Raw genomic sequence first — 17,276 nt, 5'->3', positions numbered from 1 at the left:
TCCTTTGAGGAATGATGATAGAACACGGACGGACTATGGGCATCTTAGGTACTCTGAGTAAAGTGCAGGCTATGGCGCTTAGGCATCCCAAACTCATATTGCATGCTCACGACCAGAGGTGATCCGCACTTTCTTTCAGTGTTAAAAACGCTTCCAACATTGTGAGGGAAGTGTGCTTTAGGAGGGATTCGTTGCAGTGTTGCGTCTGATAAAGAAGGAAGCTCTTGGGACTGACTATGCGATAACTGCAATAGGCGCACATAGGGCTCTAGTATCAGACGTCTATCCGTTGGACTATAGCAAGTTCTGTTTAAGGGAAACTCCATCAAACGGAATCGCACTTCTCACAGTGTCTTTTCAGAGGGGGAAAGGATATAGAACAACTAAGGGGAGGGAACGTTGTGCCCTGAGAGTGAATGACAGCTTAGGGCACATAGGCCTCTATGACACATACTGGAAGGTCAACACCTGTGATGTTCCACTGTGTCTAGCTCGTCTCAAACACTTCAAATGTACGAGGGAACTTTGCTACTGTACATTCTCACGACAGGTTTGAGTCTGTGCTCTGTAGGAAACATTAGGACCTGTCTGTGTAGCAATCGTAAACTATCACATACAGGACCATGACAAGTGATTCTTAGGAAGGTATCTTTTCAGGGATCCTACTTAAAGTGCGTTCTCATTCATCACAGAGTCTCCTCCTTTCAGGAATGATGATAGAACACGGACGGACTATGGGCACCTTAGGTACTGTGAGTAAAGTGCAGGCTATGGCGCTTAGGCATCCCAAACTCATATTGGATGCTCACGACCAGTGGTGATCCGCACTTTCTTTCAGTGTTAAAAACGCTTCCAACATTGTGAGGGAAGTGTGCTTTAGGAGGGATTCGTTGCAGTGTTGCGTCTGTTAAAGAAGGAAGCGCTTGGGACTGACTCTGCGGTAACTGCAATAGGCGCACATAGGGCTCTAGTAACAGACGTCTATCCCTTGGACTATAGCAAGTTCTGTTTAAGGGAAACTCCTTCAGGCGGAATCGCACTTCTCCCAGTGTCTTTTTAATGGAGGAATGGAGAAAGAACAACTACGGAGAGAGGGAACGTTGTGCCCTTCGAGTGAAGGAAAGGGTATGGAACATAGGCCTCTAAGACACATACTGGAAAGTCAACAGCTGTGATGTTCCACTGTGTCTAACTCGTCTCAAAACACTTAAAATGCAGGAGGGAACTGTGCTACTGTACGTTCTCACTTCAGGAATGAGTCTGTGCTAAGTTGGAAACTGGAGGGCCTGTCTGAGTAGCAATCATAGAGAGATTCGTACAGGACCCTTTCAGGTTATTCTTAGGAAGGTATCTTTTCAGGGATCCTACTTAAAATGTGTTCTCATTGATAATAGTATCTCCTTCTTTGAGGAATGATGATAGAATGTGGACGCACCATGGGCACATTATATACTGTGAGTAAAGTGCAGGCTATGGCGCTTAGGCATCCCAAACACATATTCGATGATCAAGACCAGTGGTGATCCCCACGTTCTTTCTCTGTAAAAAACGCTTTCAACATTGTGAGGGAAGTGTGCTTTAGGAGGGATTCGTTGCAGTGTTGCGTCTGTTAAAGAAGGAAGCTCTTGGGACTGACTCTGCGGTAACTGCAGTAGGCGCACATAGGGCTCTAGTATCAGACGTCTATCCGTTGGACTATAGCAAGCTCTGTTTAAGGGAAACTCTTTCAGGCTGAATCGCACTTCTCACAGTGTCTTATCAGCGGAGGAATAGAGAAAGAACAACTATGGACAGAGGGAACGTTGTGCCCTGAGAGTGAAGGACCGGGTATGGAACATAGGCTTCTATGACACATACTGGAAGGTCAACACCTGTGATGTTCCATTGTGTCTAACTCGTGTCAAAACCCTTCAAATGTACGAGGGAACTGTGCTACAGTACTTTCCCACGACAATAATGAGTCTGTGCTAAGTTGGAAACTGTAGGACCTGTCTGTGCAGCAATCAGAGAGAGTATCGTACAGGACCCTGACGGGTTATTCTTAGGAAGGTATCTTTTCAGGGATCCTAGTTAAAGTGTGTTCTCATTCTTAACAGTGTCTCCTACTCTGAGGAATGATGATAGAATGCGGACGGACTTTGGGCACATTAGGTACTGTGAGTAAAGTGCAGGCTATGGCGCTTAGGCATCCCAAACACATATTAGATAATCAAGACCAGTGGTGATCCGCACTTTCTTTCTGAGTAAAAAACGCTTCCAGCATTGTGATGGAAGTGTGCTTTAGGAGGGATTCGTTGCTGTGTTGCGTCTGTTAGAAAAGGAAGCTCTTGGGACTGACTCTGCGGTAACTGCAATAGGCGTACATAGGGCTCTAGTATCATACGTCTATCCGTTGGACTATAGCAAGTTCTGATTAAGGGAAACTCTTTCAGGCTGAAGCGCACTTCTCACAGTGTCTTATCAGCGGAGGAATAGAGAAAGAACAACTATGGACAGAGGGAACGTTTTGCCCTGAGAGTGAAGGACCGGGTATGGAACACAGGCCTCTATGACACATACAGGAAGGTCAACACCTGTGATGTTCCATTGTGTATAACTCGTCTCAAAACCCTTCAGATGTACGAGGGAACTGTGCTACAGTATTTTCCCAGGACAGGAATGAGTCTGTGCTAAGTTGGAAACTGTAAGACCTGTCCGTGTAGCAATCATAGAGAGTATTGTACAGGACCCTGACGGGTTATTCTTAGGAAGGTATCTTTTCAGGGATCCTAGTTAAAGTGTGTTCTCATTCATAACAGTGTCTCCTCCTTTGAGGAATGATGATAGAACACGGACGGACTATGGGCATCTTAGGTACTCTGAGTAAAGTGCAGGCTATGGTGCTTAGGCATCCCAAACTCATATTGCATGCTGACGACCAGTGGTGATCCGCACTTTCTTTCAGTGTTAAAAACGCTTCCAACATTGTGAGGGAAGTGTGCTTTAGGAGGGATTCGTTGCAGTGTTGCGTCTGATAAAGAAGGAAGCTCTTGGGACTGACTATGCGATAACTGCAATAGGCGCACATAGGGCTCTAGTATCTGACGTCTATCCGTTGGACTATAGCAAGTTCTGTTTAAGGGAAACTCCATCAAACGGAATCGCACTTCTCACAGTGTCTTTTCAGAGGGGGAAAGGATATAGAACAACTAAGGGGAGGGAACGTTGTGTCCTGAGAGTGAATGACAGCTTAGGGCACATAGGCCTCTATGACACATACTGGAAGGTCAACACCTGTGATGTTCCACTGTGTCTAGCTCGTCTCAAACACTTCAAATGTACGAGGGAACTTTGCTACTGTACATTCTCACGACAGGTTTGAGTCTGTGCTCTGTAGGAAACATTAGGACCTGTCTGTGTAGCAATCATAAACTATCACATACAGGACCATGACAAGTGATTCTTAGGAAGGTATCTTTTCAGGGATCCTACTTAAAGTGCGTTCTCATTCATCACAGAGTCTCCTCCTTTCAGGAATGATGATAGAACACGGACGGACTATGGGCACCTTAGGTACTGTGAGTAAAGTGCAGGCTATGGCGCTTAGGCATCCCAAACTCATATTGGATGCTCACGACCAGTGGTGATCCGCACTTTCTTTCAGTGTTAAAAACGCTTCCAACATTGTGAGGGAAGTGTGCTTTAGGAGGGATTCGTTGCAGTGTTGCATCTGTTAAAGAAGGAAGCGCTTGGGTCTGACTCTGCGGTAACTGCAATAGGCGCACATAGGGCTCTAGTAACAGACGTCTATCCCTTGGACTATAGCAAGTTCTGTTTAAGGGAAACTCCTTCAGGCGGAATCGCACTTCTCCCAGTGTCTTTTTAATGGAGGAATGGAGAAAGAACAACTACGGAGAGAGGGAACGTTGTGCCCTTCGAGTGAAGGAAAGGGTATGGAACATAGGCCTCTAAGACACATACTGGAAAGTCAACAGCTGTGATGTTCCACTGTGTCTAACTCGTCTCAAAACACTTAAAATGCAGGAGGGAACTGTGCTACTGTACGTTCTCACTTCAGGAATGAGTCTGTGCTAAGTTGGAAACTGGAGGGCCTGTTTGAGTAGCAATCATAGAGAGATTCGTACAGGAACCTTTCAGGTTATTCTTAGGAAGGTATCTTTTCAGGGATCCTACTTAAAATGTGTTCTCATTGATAATAGTATCTCCTTCTTTGAGGAATGATGATAGAATGTGGACGCACCATGGGCACATTATATACTGTGAGTAAAGTGCAGGCTATGGCGCTTAGGCATCCCAAACACATATTCGATGATCAAGACCAGTGGTGATCCCCACGTTCTTTCTCTGTAAAAAACGCTTTCAACATTGTGAGGGAAGTGTGCTTTAGGAGGGATTCGTTGCAGTGTTGCGTCTGTTAAAGAAGGAAGCTCTTGGGACTGACTCTGCGGTAACTGCAGTAGGCGCACATAGGGCTCTAGTATCAGACGTCTATCCGTTGGACTATAGCAAGCTCTGTTTAAGGGAAACTCTTTCAGGCTGAATCGCACTTCTCACAGTGTCTTATCAGCGGAGGAATAGAGAAAGAACAACTATGGACAGAGGGAACGTTGTGCCCTGAGAGTGAAGGACCGGGTATGGAACATAGGCTTCTATGACACATACTGGAAGGTCAACACCTGTGATGTTCCATTGTGTCTAACTCGTGTCAAAACCCTTCAAATGTACGAGGGAACTGTGCTACAGTACTTTCCCACGACAATAATGAGTCTGTGCTAAGTTGGAAACTGTAGGACCTGTCTGTGCAGCAATCAGAGAGAGTATCGTACAGGACCCTGACGGGTTATTCTTAGGAAGGTATCTTTTCAGGGATCCTAGTTAAAGTGTGTTCTCATTCTTAACAGTGTCTCCTACTCTGAGGAATGATGATAGAATGCGGACGGACTTTGGGCACATTAGGTACTGTGAGTAAAGTGCAGGCTATGGCGCTTAGGCATCCCAAACACATATTAGATAATCAAGACCAGTGGTGATCCGCACTTTCTTTCTGAGTAAAAAACGCTTCCAGCATTGTGATGGAAGTGTGCTTTAGGAGGGATTCGTTGCTGTGTTGCGTCTGTTAGAAAAGGAAGCTCTTGGGACTGACTCTGCGGTAACTGCAATAGGCGTACATAGGGCTCTAGTATCATACGTCTATCCGTTGGACTATAGCAAGTTCTGTTTAAGGGAAACTCTTTCAGGCTGAATCGCACTTCTCACAGTGTCTTATCAGCGGAGGAATAGAGAAAGAACAACTATGGACAGAGGGAACGTTTGGCCCTGAGAGTGAAGGACCGGGTATGGAACATAGGCCTCTATGACACATACTGGAAGGTCAACACCTGTGATGTTCCATTGTGTATAACTCGTCTCAAAAACCCTTCAGATGTACGAGGGAACTGTGCTACAGTATTTTCCCAGGACAGGAATGAGTCTGTGCTAAGTTGGAAACTGTAAGACCTGTCCGTGTAGCAATCATAGAGAGTATTGTACAGGACCCTGACGGGTTATTCTTAGGAAGGTATCTTTTCAGGGATCCTAGTTAAAGTGTGTTCTCATTCATAACAGTGTCTCCTCCTTTGAGGAATGATGATAGAACACGGACGGACTATGGGCATCTTAGGTACTCTGAGTAAAGTGCAGGCTATGGCGCTTAGGCATCCCAAACTCATATTGCATGCTCACGACCAGTGGTGATCCGCACTTTCTTTCAGTGTTAAAAACGCTTCCAACATTGTGAGGGAAGTGTGCTTTAGGAGGGATTCGTTGCAGTGTTGCGTCTGATAAAGAAGGAAGCTCTTGGGACTGACTATGCGATAACTGCAATAGGCGCACATAGGGCTCTAGTATCAGACGTCTATCCGTTGGACTATAGCAAGTTCTGTTTAAGGGAAACTCCATCAAACGGAATCGCACTTCTCACAGTGTCTTTTCAGAGGGGGAAAGGATATAGAACAACTAAGGGGAGGGAACGTTGTGCCCTGAGAGTGAATGACAGCTTAGGGCACATAGGCCTCTATGACACATACTGGAAGGTCAACACCTGTGATGTTCCACTGTGTCTAGCTCGTCTCAAACACTTCAAATGTACGAGGGAACTTTGCTACTGTACATTCTCACGACAGGTTTGAGTCTGTGCTCTGTAGGAAACATTAGGACCTGTCTGTGTAGCAATCATAAACTATCACATACAGGACCATGACAAGTGATTCTTAGGAAGGTATCTTTTCAGGGATCCTACTTAAAGTGCGTTCTCATTCATCACAGAGTCTCCTCCTTTCAGGAATGATGATAGAACACGGACGGACTATGGGCATCTTAGGTACTCTGAGTAAAGTGCAGGCTATGGCGCTTAGGCATCCCAAACTCATATTGGATGCTCACGACCAGTGGTGATCCGCACTTTCTTTCAGTGTTAAAAACGCTTCCAACATTGTGAGGGAAGTGTGCTTTAGGAGGGATTCGTTGCAGTGTTGCGTCTGTTAAAGAAGGAAGCGCTTGGGACTGACTCTGCGGTAACTGCAATAGGCGCACATAGGGCTCTAGTAACAGACGTCTATCCCTTGGACTATAGCAAGTTCTGTTTAAGGGAAATTCCTTCAGGCGGAATCGCACTTCTCCCAGTGTCTTTTTAATGGCGGAATGGAGAAAGAACAACTACGGAGAGAGGGAACGTTGTGCCCTTCGAGTGAAGGAAAGGGTATGGAACATAGGCCTCTAAGACACATACTGGAAAGTCAACAGCTGTGATGTTCCACTGTGTCTAACTCGTCTCAAAACACTTAAAATGCAGGAGGGAACTGTGCTACTGTACGTTCTCACTTCAGGAATGAGTCTGTGCTAAGTTGGAAACTGGAGGGCCTGTCTGAGTAGCAATCATAGAGAGATTCGTACAGGACCCTTTCAGGTTATTCTTAGGAAGGTATCTTTTCAGGGATCCTACTTAAAATGTGTTCTCATTGATAATAGTATCTCCTTCTTTGAGGAATGATGATAGAATGTGGACGCACCATGGGCACATTATATACTGTGAGTAAAGTGCAGGCTATGGCGCTTAGGCATCCCAAACACATATTCGATGATCAAGACCAGTGGTGATCCCCACGTTCTTTCTCTGTAAAAAACGCTTTCAACATTGTGAGGGAAGTGTGCTTTAGGAGGGATTCGTTGCAGTGTTGCGTCTGTTAAAGAAGGAAGCTCTTGGGACTGACTCTGCGGTAACTGCAGTAGGCGCACATAGGGCTCTAGTATCAGACGTCTATCCGTTGGACTATAGCAAGCTCTGTTTAAGGGAAACTCTTTCAGGCTGAATCGCACTTCTCACAGTGTCTTATCAAGGGGGAATAGAGAAAGAACAACTATGGACAGAGGGAACGTTGTGCCCTGAGAGTGAAGGACCGGGTATGGAACATAGGCTTCTATGACACATACTGGAAGGTCAACACCTGTGATGTTCCATTGTGTCTAACTCGTGTCAAAACCCTTCAAATGTACGAGGGAACTGTGCTACAGTACTTTCCCACGACAATAATGAGTCTGTGCTACGTTGGAAACTGTAGGACCTGTCTGTGCAGCAATCAGAGAGAGTATCGTACAGGACCCTGACGGGTTATTCTTAGGAAGGTATCTTTTCAGGGATCCTAGTTAAAGTGTGTTCTCATTCTTAACAGTGTCTCCTACTCTGAGGAATGATGATAGAATGCGGACGGACTTTGGGCACATTAGGTACTGTGAGTAAAGTGCAGGCTATGGCGCTTAGGCATCCCAAACACATATTAGATAATCAAGACCAGTGGTGATCCGCAATTTCTTTCTGAGTAAAAAACGCTTCCAGCATTGTGATGGAAGTGTGCTTTAGGAGGGATTCGTTGCTGTGTTGCGTCTGTTAGAAAAGGAACCTCTTGGGACTGACTCTGCGGTAACTGCAATAGGCGTACATAGGGTTCTAGTATCATACGTCTATCCGTTGGACTATAGCAAGTTCTGTTTAAGGGAAACTCTTTCAGGCTGAATCGCACTTCTCACAGTGTCTTATCAGCGGAGGAATAGAGAAAGAACAACTATGGACAGAGGGAACGTTTGGCCCTGAGAGTGAAGGACCGGGTATGGAACATAGGCCTCTATGACACATACTGGAAGGTCAACACCTGTGATGTTCCATTGTGTATAACTCGTCTCAAAACCCTTCAGATGTACGAGGGAACTGTGCTACAGTATTTTCCCAGGACAGGAATGAGTCTGTGCTAAGTTGGAAACTGTAAGACCTGTCCGTGTAGCAATCATAGAGAGTATTGTACAGGACCCTGACGGGTTATTCTTAGGAAGGTATCTTTTCAGGGATCCTAGTTAAAGTGTGTTCTCATTCATAACAATGTCTCCTCCTTTGAGGAATGATGATAGAACACGGACGGACTATGGGCATCTTAGGTACTCTGAGTAAAGTGCAGGCTATGGCGCTTAGGCATCCCAAACTCATATTGCATGCTCACGACCAGTGGTGATCCGCACTTTCTTTCAGTGTTAAAAACGCTTCCAACATTGTGAGGGAAGTGTGCTTTAGGAGGGATTCGTTGCAGTGTTGCGTCTGATAAAGAAGGAAGCTCTTGGGACTGACTATGCGATAACTGCAATAGGCGCACATAGGGCTCTAGTATCAGACGTCTATCCGTTGGACTATAGCAAGTTCTGTTTAAGGGAAACTCCATCAAACGGAATCGCACTTCTCACAGTGTCTTTTCAGAGGGGGAAAGGATATAGAACAACTAAGGGGAGGGAACGTTGTGCCCTGAGAGTGAATGACAGCTTAGGGCACATAGGCCTCTATGACACATACTGGAAGGTCAACACCTGTGATGTTCCACTGTGTCTAGCTCGTCTCAAACACTTCAAATGTACGAGGGAACTTTGCTACTGTACATTCTCACGACAGGTTTGAGTCTGTGCTCTGTAGGAAACATTAGGACCTGTCTGTGTAGCAATCATAAACTATCACATACAGGACCATGACAAGTGATTCTTAGGAAGGTATCTTTTCAGGGATCCTACTTAAAGTGCGTTCTCATTCATCACAGAGTCTCCTCCTTTCAGGAATGATGATAGAACACGGACGGACTATGGGCATCTTAGGTACTCTGAGTAAAGTGCAGGCTATGGCGCTTAGGCATCCCAAACTCATATTGGATGCTCACGACCAGTGGTGATCCGCACTTTCTTTCAGTGTTAAAAACGCTTCCAACATTGTGAGGGAAGTGTGCTTTAGGAGGGATTCGTTGCAGTGTTGCGTCTGTTAAAGAAGGAAGCGCTTGGGACTGACTCTGCGGTAACTGCAATAGGCGCACATAGGGCTCTAGTAACAGACGTCTATCCCTTGGACTATAGCAAGTTCTGTTTAAGGGAAATTCCTTCAGGCGGAATCGCACTTCTCCCAGTGTCTTTTTAATGGCGGAATGGAGAAAGAACAACTACGGAGAGAGGGAACGTTGTGCCCTTCGAGTGAAGGAAAGGGTATGGAACATAGGCCTCTAAGACACATACTGGAAAGTCAACAGCTGTGATGTTCCACTGTGTCTAACTCGTCTCAAAACACTTAAAATGCAGGAGGGAACTGTGCTACTGTACGTTCTCACTTCAGGAATGAGTCTGTGCTAAGTTGGAAACTGGAGGGCCTGTCTGAGTAGCAATCATAGAGAGATTCGTACAGGACCCTTTCAGGTTATTCTTAGGAAGGTATCTTTTCAGGGATCCTACTTAAAATGTGTTCTCATTGATAATAGTATCTCCTTCTTTGAGGAATGATGATAGAATGTGGACGCACCATGGGCACATTATATACTGTGAGTAAAGTGCAGGCTATGGCGCTTAGGCATCCCAAACACATATTCGATGATCAAGACCAGTGGTGATCCCCACGTTCTTTCTCTGTAAAAAACGCTTTCAACATTGTGAGGGAAGTGTGCTTTAGGAGGGATTCGTTGCAGTGTTGCGTCTGTTAAAGAAGGAAGCTCTTGGGACTGACTCTGCGGTAACTGCAGTAGGCGCACATAGGGCTCTAGTATCAGACGTCTATCCGTTGGACTATAGCAAGCTCTGTTTAAGGGAAACTCTTTCAGGCTGAATCGCACTTCTCACAGTGTCTTATCAAGGGGGAATAGAGAAAGAACAACTATGGACAGAGGGAACGTTGTGCCCTGAGAGTGAAGGACCGGGTATGGAACATAGGCTTCTATGACACATACTGGAAGGTCAACACCTGTGATGTTCCATTGTGTCTAACTCGTGTCAAAACCCTTCAAATGTACGAGGGAACTGTGCTACAGTACTTTCCCACGACAATAATGAGTCTGTGCTACGTTGGAAACTGTAGGACCTGTCTGTGCAGCAATCAGAGAGAGTATCGTACAGGACCCTGACGGGTTATTCTTAGGAAGGTATCTTTTCAGGGATCCTAGTTAAAGTGTGTTCTCATTCTTAACAGTGTCTCCTACTCTGAGGAATGATGATAGAATGCGGACGGACTTTGGGCACATTAGGTACTGTGAGTAAAGTGCAGGCTATGGCGCTTAGGCATCCCAAACACATATTAGATAATCAAGACCAGTGGTGATCCGCAATTTCTTTCTGAGTAAAAAACGCTTCCAGCATTGTGATGGAAGTGTGCTTTAGGAGGGATTCGTTGCTGTGTTGCGTCTGTTAGAAAAGGAACCTCTTGGGACTGACTCTGCGGTAACTGCAATAGGCGTACATAGGGTTCTAGTATCATACGTCTATCCGTTGGACTATAGCAAGTTCTGTTTAAGGGAAACTCTTTCAGGCTGAATCGCACTTCTCACAGTGTCTTATCAGCGGAGGAATAGAGAAAGAACAACTATGGACAGAGGGAACGTTTGGCCCTGAGAGTGAAGGACCGGGTATGGAACATAGGCCTCTATGACACATACTGGAAGGTCAACACCTGTGATGTTCCATTGTGTATAACTCGTCTCAAAACCCTTCAGATGTACGAGGGAACTGTGCTACAGTATTTTCCCAGGACAGGAATGAGTCTGTGCTAAGTTGGAAACTGTAAGACCTGTCCGTGTAGCAATCATAGAGAGTATTGTACAGGACCCTGACGGGTTATTCTTAGGAAGGTATCTTTTCAGGGATCCTAGTTAAAGTGTGTTCTCATTCATAACAGTGTCTCCTCCTTTGAGGAATGATGATAGAACACGGACGGACTATGGGCATCTTAGGTACTCTGAGTAAAGTGCAGGCTATGGCGCTTAGGCATCCCAAACTCATATTGCATGCTCACGACCAGTGGTGATCCGCACTTTCTTTCAGTGTTAAAAACGCTTCCAACATTGTGAGGGAAGTGTGCTTTAGGAGGGATTCGTTGCAGTGTTGCGTCTGATAAAGAAGGAAGCTCTTGGGACTGACTATGCGATAACTGCAATAGGCGCACATAGGGCTCTAGTATCAGACGTCTATCCGTTGGACTATAGCAAGTTCTGTTTAAGGGAAACTCCATCAAACGGAATCGCACTTCTCACAGTGTCTTTTCAGAGGGGGAAAGGATATAGAACAACTAAGGGGAGGGAACGTTGTGCCCTGAGAGTGAATGACAGCTTAGGGCACATAGGCCTCTATGACACATACTGGAAGGTCAACACCTGTGATGTTCCACTGTGTCTAGCTCGTCTCAAACACTTCAAATGTACGAGGGAACTTTGCTACTGTACATTCTCACGACAGGTTTGAGTCTGTGCTCTGTAGGAAACATTAGGACCTGTCTGTGTAGCAATCATAAACTATCACATACAGGACCATGACAAGTGATTCTTAGGAAGGTATCTTTTCAGGGATCCTACTTAAAGTGCGTTCTCATTCATCACAGAGTCTCCTCCTTTCAGGAATGATGATAGAACACGGACGGACTATGGGCACCTTAGGTACTGTGAGTAAAGTGCAGGCTATGGCGCTTAGGCATCCCAAACTCATATTGGATGCTCACGACCAGTGGTGATCCGCACTTTCTTTCAGTGTTAAAAACGCTTCCAACATTGTGAGGGAAGTGTGCTTTAGGAGGGATTCGTTGCAGTGTTGCGTCTGTTAAAGAAGGAAGCGCTTGGGACTGACTCTGCGGTAACTGCAATAGGCGCACATAGGGCTCTAGTAACAGACGTCTATCCCTTGGACTATAGCAAGTTCTGTTTAAGGGAAACTCCTTCAGGCGGAATCGCACTTCTCCCAGTGTCTTTTTAATGGAGGAATGGAGAAAGAACAACTACGGAGAGAGGGAACGTTGTGCCCTTCGAGTGAAGGAAAGGGTATGGAACATAGGCCTCTAAGACACATACTGGAAAGTCAACAGCTGTGATGTTCCACTGTGTCTAACTCGTCTCAAAACACTTAAAATGCAGGAGGGAACTGTGCTACTGTACGTTCTCACTTCAGGAATGAGTCTGTGCTAAGTTGGAAACTGGAGGGCCTGTTTGAGTAGCAATCATAGAGAGATTCGTACAGGACCCTTTCAGGTTATTCTTAGGAAGGTATCTTTTCAGGGATCCTACTTAAAATGTGTTCTCATTGATAATAGTATCTCCTTCTTTGAGGAATGATGATAGAATGTGGACGCACCATGGGCACATTATATACTGTGAGTAAAGTGCAGGCTATGGCGCTTAGGCATCCCAAACACATATTCGATGATCAAGACCAGTGGTGATCCCCACGTTCTTTCTCTGTAAACAACGCTTTCAACATTGTGAGGGAAGTGTGCTTTAGGAGGGATTCGTTGCAGTGTTGCGTCTGTTAAAGAAGGAAGCTCTTGGGACTGACTCAGCGGTAACTGCAGTAGGCGCACATAGGGCTCTAGTATCAGACGTCTATCCATTGGACTATAGCAAGCTCTGTTTAAGGGAAACTCTTTCAGGCTGAATCGCACTTCTCACAGTGTCTTATCAGCGGAGGAATAGAGAAAGAACAACTATGGACAGAGGGAACGTTGTGCCCTGAGAGTGAAGGACCGGGTATGGAACATAGGCTTCTATGACACATACTGGAAGGTCAACACCTGTGATGTTCCATTGTGTCTAACTCGTGTCAAAACCCTTCAAATGTACGAGGGAACTGTGCTACAGTACTTTCCCACGACAATAATGAGTCTGTGCTAAGTTGGAAACTGTAGGACCTGTCTGTGCAACAATCAGAGAGAGTATCGTACAGGACCCTGACGGGTTATTCTTAGGAAGGTATCTTTTCAGGGATCCTAGTTAAAGTGTGTTCTCATTCTTAACAGTGTCTCCTACTCTGAGGAATGATGATAGAATGCGGACGGACTTTGGGCACATTAGGTACTGTGAGTAAAGTGCAGGCTATGGCGCTTAGGCATCCCAAACACATATTAGATAATCAAGACCAGTGGTGATCCGCACTTTCTTTCTGAGTAAAAAACGCTTCCAGCATTGTGATGGAAGTGTGCTTTAGGAGGGATTCGTTGCTGTGTTGCGTCTGTTAGAAAAGGAAGCTCTTGGGACTGACTCTGCGGTAACTGCAATAGGCGTACATAGGGCTCTAGTATCATACGTCTATCCGTTGGACTATAGCAAGTTCTGATTAAGGGAAACTCTTTCAGGCTGAATCGCACTTCTCACAGTGTCTTATCAGCGGAGGAATAGAGAAAGAACAACTATGGACAGAGGGAACGTTTTGCCCTGAGAGTGAAGGACCGGGTATGGAACATAGGCCTCTATGACACATACTGGAAGGTCAACACCTGTGATGTTCCATTGTGTATAACTCGTCTCAAAACCCTTCAGATGTACGAGGGAACTGTGCTACAGTATTTTCCCAGGACAGGAATGAGTCTGTGCTAAGTTGGAAACTGTAAGACCTGTCCGTGTAGCAATCATAGAGAGTATTGTACAGGACCCTGACGGGTTATTCTTAGGAAGGTATCTTTTCAGGGATCCTAGTTAAAGTGTGTTCTCATTCATAACAGTGTCTCCTCCTTTGAGGAATGATGATAGAACACGGACGGACTATGGGCATCTTAGGTACTCTGAGTAAAGTGCAGGCTATGGCGCTTAGGCATCCCAAACTCATATTGCATGCTCACGACCAGTGGTGATCCGCACTTTCTTTCAGTGTTAAAAACGCTTCCAACATTGTGAGGGAAGTGTGCTTTAGGAGGGATTCGTTGCAGTGTTGCGTCTGATAAAGAAGGAAGCTCTTGGGACTGACTATGCGATAACTGCAATAGGCGCACATAGGGCTCTAGTATCAGACGTCTATCCGTTGGACTATAGCAAGTTCTGTTTAAGGGAAACTCCATCAAACGGAATCGCACTTCTCACAGTGTCTTTTCAGAGGGGGAAAGGATATAGAACAACTAAGGGGAGGGAACGTTGTGCCCTGAGAGTGAATGACAGCTTAGGGCACATAGGCCTCTATGACACATACTGGAAGGTCAACACCTGTGATGTTCCACTGTGTCTAGCTCATCTCAAACACTTCAAATGTACGAGGGAACTTTGCTACTGTACATTCTCACGACAGGTTTGAGTCTGTGCTCTGTAGGAAACATTAGGACCTGTCTGTGTAGCAATCATAAGCTATCACATACAGGACCATGACAAGTGATTCTTAGGAAGGTATCTTTTCAGGGATCCTACTTAAAGTGCGTTCTCATTCATCACAGAGTCTCCTCCTTTCAGGAATGATGATAGAACACGGACGGACTATGGGCACCTTAGGTACTGTGAGTAAAGTGCAGGCTATGGCGCTTAGGCATCCCAAACTCATATTGGATGCTCACGACCAGTGGTGATCCGCACTTTCTTTCAGTGTTAAAAACGCTTCCAACATTGTGAGGGAAGTGTGCTTTAGGAGGGATTCGTTGCAGTGTTGCGTCTGTTAAAGAAGGAAGCGCTTGGGACTGACTCTGCGGTAACTGCAATAGGCGCACATAGGGCTCTAGTAACAGACGTCTATCCCTTGGACTATAGCAAGTTCTGTTTAAGGGAAACTCCTTCAGGCGGAATCGCACTTCTCCCAGTGTCTTTTTAATGGAGGAATGGAGAAAGAACAACTACGGAGAGAGGGAACGTTGTGCCCTTCGAGTGAAGGAAAGGGTATGGAACATAGGCCTCTAAGACACATACTGGAAAGTCAACAGCTGTGATGTTCCACTGTGTCTAACTCGTCTCAAAACACTTAAAATGCAGGAGGGAACTGTGCTACTGTACGTTCTCACTTCAGGAATGAGTCTGTGCTAAGTTGGAAACTGGAGGGCCTGTCTGAGTAGCAATCATAGAGAGATTCGTACAGGACCCTTTCAGGTTATTCTTAGGAAGGTATCTTTTCAGGGATCCTACTTAAAATGTGTTCTCATTGATAATAGTATCTCCTTCTTTGAGGAATGATGATAGAATGTGGACGGACCATGGGCACATTATATACTGTGAGTAAAGTGCAGGCTATGGCGCTTAGGCATCCCAAACACATATTCGATGATCAAGACCAGTGGTGATCCCCACGTTCTTTCTCTGTAAAAAACGCTTTCAACATTGTGAGGGAAGTGTGCTTTAGGAGGGATTCGTTGCAGTGTTGCGTCTGTTAAAGAAGGAAGCTCTTGGGACTGACTCTGCGGTAACTGCAGTAGGCGCACATAGGGCTCTAGTATCAGACGTCTATCCGTTGGACTATAGCAAGCTCTGTTTAAGGGAAACTCTTTCAGGCTGAATCGCACTTCTCACAGTGTCTTATCAGCGGAGGAATAGAGAAAGAACAACTATGGACAGAGGGAACGTTGTGCCCTGAGAGTGAAGGACCGGGTATGGAACATAGGCTTCTATGACACATACTGGAAGGTCAACACCTGTGATGTTCCATTGTGTCTAACTCGTGTCAAAACCCTTCAAATGTACGAGGGAACTGTGCTACAGTACTTTCCCACGACAATAATGAGTCTGTGCTAAGTTGGAAACTGTAGGACCTGTCTGTGCAGCAATCAGAGAGAGTATCGTACAGGACCCTGACGGGTTATTCTTAGGAAGGTATCTTTTCAGGGATCCTAGTTAAAGTGTGTTCTCATTCTTAACAGTGTCTCCTACTCTGAGGAATGATGATAGAATGCGGACGGACTTTGGGCACATTAGGTACTGTGAGTAAAGTGCAGGCTATGGCGCTTAGGCATCCCAAACACATATTAGATAATCAAGACCAGTGGTGATCCGCACTTTCTTTCTGAGTAAAAAACGCTTCCAGCATTGTGATGGAAGTGTGCTTTAGGAGGGATTCGTTGCTGTGTTGCGTCTGTTAGAAAAGGAAGCTCTTGGGACTGACTCTGCGGTAACTGCAATAGGCGTACATAGGGCTCTAGTATCATACGTCTATCCGTTGGACTATAGCAAGTTCTGATTAAGGGAAACTCTTTCAGGCTGAATCGCACTTCTCACAGTGTCTTATCAGCGGAGGAATAGAGAAAGAACAACTATGGACAGAGGGAACGTTTTGCCCTGAGAGTGAAGGACCGGGTATGGAACATAGGCCTCTATGACACATACTGGAAGGTCAACACCTGTGATGTTCCATTGTGTATAACTCGTCTCAAAACCCTTCAGATGTACGAGGGAACTGTGCTACAGTATTTTCCCAGGACAGGAATGAGTCTGTGCTAAGTTGGAAACTGTAAGACCTGTCCGTGTAGCAATCATAGAGAGTATTGTACAGGACCCTGACGGGTTATTCTTAGGAAGGTATCTTTTCAGGGATCCTAGTTAAAGTGTGTTCTCATTCATAACAGTGTCTCCTCCTTTGAGGAATGATGATAGAACACGGACGGACTATGGGCATCTTAGGTACTCTGAGTAAAGTGCAGGCTATGGCGCTTAGGCATCCCAAACTCATATTGCATGCTCACGACCAGTGGTGATCCGCACTTTCTTTCAGTGTTAAAAACGCTTCCAACATTGTGAGGGAAGTGTGCTTTAGGAGGGATTCGTTGCAGTGTTGCGTCTGATAAAGAAGGAAGCTCTTGGGACTGACTATGCGATAACTGCAATAGGCGCACATAGGGCTCTAGTATCAGACGTCTATCCGTTGGACTATAGCAAGTTCTGTTTAAGGGAAACTCCATCAAACGGAATCGCACTTCTCACAGTGTCTTTTCAGAGGGGGAAAGGATATAGAACAACTAAGGGGAGGGAACGTTGTGCCCTGAGAGTGAATGACAGCTTAGGGCACATAGGCCTCTATGA

Source organism: Neovison vison, chromosome 10 (assembly GCF_020171115.1).
Source record: "Neovison vison isolate M4711 chromosome 10, ASM_NN_V1, whole genome shotgun sequence".
Classification (NCBI taxonomy): domain Eukaryota; kingdom Metazoa; phylum Chordata; class Mammalia; order Carnivora; family Mustelidae; genus Neogale; species Neogale vison.
This window is presented reverse-complemented; position numbering follows the sequence as displayed.